This window comes from Pelophylax lessonae, assembly GCF_965119305.1.
Source record: "Pelophylax lessonae genome assembly, chromosome: 6".
Taxonomy (NCBI): domain Eukaryota; kingdom Metazoa; phylum Chordata; class Amphibia; order Anura; family Ranidae; genus Pelophylax; species Pelophylax lessonae.
The window spans coordinates 114,541,582-114,547,581 of record NC_138773.1 but is presented as its reverse complement, the minus strand read 5'-3'; the positions used below and the strand labels follow the sequence as shown (position 1 = coordinate 114,547,581).

General features: G+C 37.4%; 1 long non-coding RNA gene across 1 annotated transcript in view; it reads left to right on the top strand.

Moving 5' to 3' along the window:
- Positions 1-843: 843 nt before the first annotated feature.
- LOC309558284 overlaps positions 844-6,000 on the top strand; it is a 112,718-nt gene continuing 107,561 nt past the window's right edge. Inside the window, exon 1 of the long non-coding RNA XR_014225416.1 lies at positions 844-1,467. This is a non-coding gene — a long non-coding RNA (uncharacterized lncRNA). The remainder of the gene's footprint in view (positions 1,468-6,000) is intronic.

The following is a 6,000-nucleotide window of genomic DNA, read 5'->3' as shown; positions in this document are numbered from 1 at the left end:
CGGTCGGCCGATAATCGTTGCGTGTGTACTAGGCTTTAGTTTTAAAGAGGAAGTAAACCCTCCTCTGCAAGTTGTACCTATAGGTAAGCATATGATAAGGCTTACCTATAGGTACTGTAAATATCTCCTAAACATGCACCGTTTAGGAGATATTTACCTTACATGCAGCCAGTGACATCACTGGCGCATGCGCTCTGAAGGAACGGCCGCTGGTGCCGTTCCTTCAGAGCCCCGTGCCATGACTGTCGGCTCCCGCGCGCGTGCGCAGGAGTGACGTCACCGCGGCTCTGGCCAATCAGATGGCCGGATGCAGCGATCCCGGAAGACAGGCGACTGAACATGTCGCCCGTCATAGAGGTAAGCGGGTGGCACGGCGGGGGCTCGTTCTAAGGTAAGTATTTCATAATGAGCTAGTATGCGATGCATACTAGCTCATTATGTGTTTCTCTTTCAGGTTAAAAAAAAATAAAAAATTTGGGTTTACAACCTCTTTAAAGAGAGAATTAATGCTCAGATCTGTGTTCAGTAAAAGTGAATGTGCCGCAGAGAAAATAACAAGTAGGTCATTCTTAGCAAAATAATAAATTAATAATTAATAATAATAATTCATAATTATTAATAAGTAATAATAAAATAAAAATGATTAGTGGAGCTTTAGAGCTGCTGACTGTCATAAGTTTGTATTCCTGTGAATGGTCAATACAGCTGCAAAGAGGAGTGTGCACAGCCTATTGGCTTTTTCACATGACTCTCCCGGATCTAATCTGCACATTGCAGGTTTAAATAGTTTTCCCTCCTGTGTGTTGAACTATTATCTGATTGTAAAGGTATGCAGGGCTCACTGCAATGGGCTGCTTCTGAACGCTCTCCTATCCAGGCTGCACACCGGGGCCCCCTTCAGGAGGCCAGGGGGAACGGCAGCAGCTTCTCTCTGACGTCTCCCGAATTTCTAGGAATGCCCCTTCCCTGTTACTATATTTGGAGGTAGTTTCTAGGAAAATAATTTTCAGAGGATCTGGACTTCAGTACAGCTCCTTATTCAGAACCGGTGAAAGGATATTTTTTTGTGTGTGCAGTAAACTCTCAGCCTTCTTGGATCAACAGCATGATTTGCAACATTGTTGCAGAAACATGAATGCATTTAAAAGGCACAAGTGGAGAAATGAATGTGTGACTTGAAAAGCTCAATCTACTTTTTTTTTTTTTTTTTTTTGTGGATCGCCTCTGCAGCCACTACTGGATTTTTTTTTTTTTTTTTTTCACCCCTGATCTGGCCTCTGTGGCGTGACCATGATGATGATGAAGAAATGTTACAGAAGCCTGGCAATGTGATCTTTATGTAATGAGTCAGGATTCGCTAAAGGAAGGAGCAGGGGCTTGAAGGATCGACCTTCCCCAGCCAGCCATAGGAAATTACAAGGCAGGGGAGATCTGCAGCTCGTGCTCTCCCTTGGATCTCTACACACTGTAAGTTCTCTTCCTTTTGTCCTGATTTCTATAAATAAGACAGACTGCAGCTCTACAGCAGCCTGTGCTTAGCATGTTTAAAAAGCCAGTGCTATGCTCTGATCATCTCCAGGATAGTCTGATCTGCAGGTGTTGGGAATCTGTCAGCTAGGTACTGTAGATCTACACACCAAATCATTCCTAGCTGTGTTTGCTAATGATCAGCTTAACATGTCACCTTTGCAGATTTGCTGTAGCCTGTCTGAGCACTGGGTTACTGCTTTTTTTTTTTAAATAGATCACCCCAGTATATTGCACAGAGACAACAGTGTAAGCACCTTTAGTCCCAGGGGACCTTGCCATAGACAGTGTCTGACATTCAGCTGCAGTCTGCTATTGTACAGGCTGCCTGCTAAAGCAACAGATCTCAGCTGATTTAGTCCTGCTGCCTCCTGTGATTCTATTAGACCTGTACCTTGGGCTGCTGAGCCCTATTGTGCATTGTAACCTGGCTCTAGATCTGGGGGAAAAAAAAAAAAAAAAAAGTGCATGGTTAACAGTTAACTTTCAAAAAAATGTAAGGGGTTTGTGCACATTTCAAATCATCGGACACACCCACCAGCACTCAGTGCTGTGGTCCTGCACTAATGTCTGCTTTTTTTTTCTTGAAAGTGAAGACTGTTAACACATCATTACATAAGGTTACCTAACGCAAAACAATCTGATTATGTCATATTATACCATTTGTAGGCAGAGAATTCTGATGCGATATGAAGATTCAATTAAAGTGGTATAAGAGTAGTCATAAAACTTGTGTTAAGTGTCTTGTGATCTGCAGAATTTAAAGGTCTTTACTGTATGACACCTATTAGCATAGAGGTTAAAGGCCTGTGTTGTGCCCTATCTTATCAGGTACTAGCACTGTTAATGTAATACTGACTTGTGACTAGTGTGTGTCAATACAGGCGTCTTTGTATATTCATGCGTATGCATTATAAAATATTTAACTGTATTTTGTACATTTTTATGATTTCGCTATTATCCTTTCTATCACTGTGGATTGTTACACACCCATCTGTCACATTGCATTCCCCATAACTGAATGCATGGCAAAAGCTGCATATTTGTAATACTACCTCCAAAAGTGCGCATACCCTTATAAATGATAAATAAATCACGCCAAACTACTTTTGATCTGCAAGCATCAGTGGAATTATAAAAAGCCTTTTGAATCTGTGGATTTTTGGTAATGAAATTATATACCTATGGCAAATATATGTATCTGTCATTGATTTTTTTTTTCGCTGGAAAAGAAAACTCTGCATAATACTTTAATAATGCTCTTAGGCAGCAGCGGGTCATTAAAAAGTACCTATATTCACATCTCATTTGGTGATTGATACTTTTACAAACCCTTATAAAGTTAACATGTTTGAAATATGCTTTTTCAAGTGCTTCTTAAATTTCAGATATTTTATAAGTCCTAAACTTTTACGGTGATGATGACAAAATGAAGTTGTAAAAAAGGATACAATTTGCTATACATTCCATATCAACCAATTATTCTACCAGTTGGTCCTTTTTTTTTGGGTCGGGGCCGAGGCGCCTGCAATCCATGAGCCAAGCCAAAGCTAACAAAATAAGGGATGACAGCTACATTTGGAAAGAGCTTGAATCGTACGTCTCTTCTTCTAACATTAACCTCTCTGTATGTTATTAATACGCTTTTGTTGCTGAGGCACGTGATAAGTGGCTGATGGTCTTTGGTGAACTGTTGAACTCTGCTCTCAGGCCTCTGAAAGAGTTAACATATCAGCTTTACATTTAAAAATGCATTCCTTTCTATGATACAGATTTATTTCAGTTGAAGAAAAAAAAGTATGGGCGTATGGCTATGTGTGTGTGTGTGTATGTGTGCTCAAATATGTATATATAGAAACTTATGTATTCGTTTAAAGTTTGGGTGATTAGAAAAGTTATTGGCTTCTACTATAGAATTTCGAAATGATGGATTTTGGAAAATTATGCTATCATCTGCCTGGCCCTCTATTGAATAAGCCAGTATTGATGTCAATGTGGCTTCAGAGTCGGGATTTTGGGAGCGAGATGAGTTAATGTTTTATCCAACTGGCCCGCAAAGTCCCGCTTTTGGGTGCCACCAATCTCTACACATACCTTTTTTTTTTTTTTTTTCTATAATTGAGAAATTTTTGAATAGATCACTGAAAATATCAGCATTCTTGTATGTTAAGCATTTTATTAAAATCACCTTTTAAAAATGTGCAAGATTAAGCCAAATGAAAAGAACAGCTTTGTGATTTTTCTTGATAAGGGCCTAAATGCTTTTTATAAAAATTTCTTTTTGCATTTACATTTAAATGGTACTTTTTTTTTTTTTTTTTTTTAATAGAACTGAGGCGCCAAAACAGCAGCAAGAGTAGTTTATTTGAGTTTTGTACCATATATTTTGTCTGACATATGTACCATGCATTTTTTTTTTCTTTTAATAATAACATTTGGCCTACATATATCTTTCAGTATTGCTTTTTTTATATGTAGTAATTACAATGTAGAGAAATGTAACATTTCTTAACACAAAATATTGTGATTTAAATTGGTTATATTATTTTCTTTTTTTTTTTTTTTCAATATAGAACTCAAAAGTAAAATATGATACGTGGCTGCCTTAAACTGGCAATTTATTAATATCTAAGCAGATTTATTTTTCTACTGGGAGATCGAAATAAGCAAAAATATACGGAATTGTAAATATTTTAATAATTTGGCAAGTTATTCTTTATGGATTACTATGGTAAACTTAAAAACAGTAAACAGATATTGTTATTTGTATTCTTTATTCAATTATTTTGTATAAAGTCAAAAAAACACAAAATAAACTAGTGATGATGCCGCCATATATATTTGTCTGGTGTTCTCTGTATCCAACTCTGTTGTGTTTTTTTTTTTTCTACTTGTTGTAGTCTATCTCTGTGAAGATTTATGGCCTGGTCTGATGAACTGCGCAAATATAGACATTATGCATTTCATTTGCAGCTGTCTTCATATTTTAAAATATACTATCAATAGATTAAATGTGTAGTGACTTGGCCATGTAAAAGTTAAAAATGTTGTTCCGGTGTGTCAGGCGTTAACCTGAACATCAAAACTGACTTACTGTTCGGGCAAAGAATTTTAAAGTACATTTTTGGAGACAAGAACGTCTTGCAAAGGATCCGATTTCGTTGAGCTGTTATTTACTGTAACAGAACAGCTCGTGTCGTTTTTAACACTTGTGTTTGTAAGTGAGAGCACTAATTAATATTGCATCTTTGCATGTGTGCAAAACACAAGACAGATATGAGGCTTTAACACTTCTGAGCAGCAAGATTTTCAGAGGCGTGGTACAAAATCAAACTTCGTTATTTTTTTTTTTATTGCAAAATGAAAAAAAACGAAAGAAATAATGCATGAATAAACGTCCTTTGATTTGTAATTCCTACATACCATGCTATTGAATGAAAGTCCAGACTACCCACTTTATTTTATGTGTCCTACTTTTAAGTTTCTCATTTATTGCAGTTAGATACATTTTTTACATTTACCTTGTTGTTTCCTAATGACAGAACTGTAGGCCGACCTTATTGCAGCACTACTGTAGTCGTGTTTTTGAGACCCTTACAAGCATGGCGGAGTTAACTTTTTAATAAAGGTACCAATACAGTATAGCATTTTGGTCACCCCTTCAAGTTGATGAGTGTGTGTAATTGAAAATAAGGCATGTGATGCCGGTAAACTACAATATTGCATGACTAGATTGGTCACATACGTTCAAAATCCTGCACATGATACGTTAGAAATGCCTCTGAAGGAAAAATGTGATGCACAAAATTAAAACAAACAATGGGCCTTGTAAAGCTTATAAAGCTGTTTTAGATCCAATTTCACTATTCTCCTCAATCCAGCCGTATCTTATGCTTATTATATCATGTGTTGGCACATTTTCCATAAAATTTGGTGTAATGCCCGTTCACAGGAATAATATGTTGTCCTATATGTGGACCTATTATGCAATTACTTGCAATCAGAGCTGTCAGTGAATGTGCATGTGTAGTTTTGTAAATGAAATGTAAAATGACAGGGGACTATAGTTTTAAAGTTGTTAGAGATAACCATATTCATTTTACGTGTAGTCACCATAAAGATCTGATGTGATGTTAAATTATGCTGGATGTGGGGGCATTGATAGCAAACATGCAATGGCCCTGTTTGTAATGAGTAATGGCATCTAGGAAAGATGTGTGTGGCCAGTGTAGCCCTCATGACTTCTGCAAGGCAGGGCCACTTTTTAAAGTGGGCCCAGGTTAAAAAAAAAAAAAAAAAAACTTTATTGGTCCCGAGCCACCTTTGTAAAACAAAAGCTATCGTAATCTTTACATTTCATACAAACTGACCGTTGTGAGATCAGTGCCGGGACAAGGTCATGAACTGCCCAGGGCAAATATTCCAAACTGCGCTCCCCATTCCCTTAAGGTTAGGGTCAGGGTGCCCCCATCC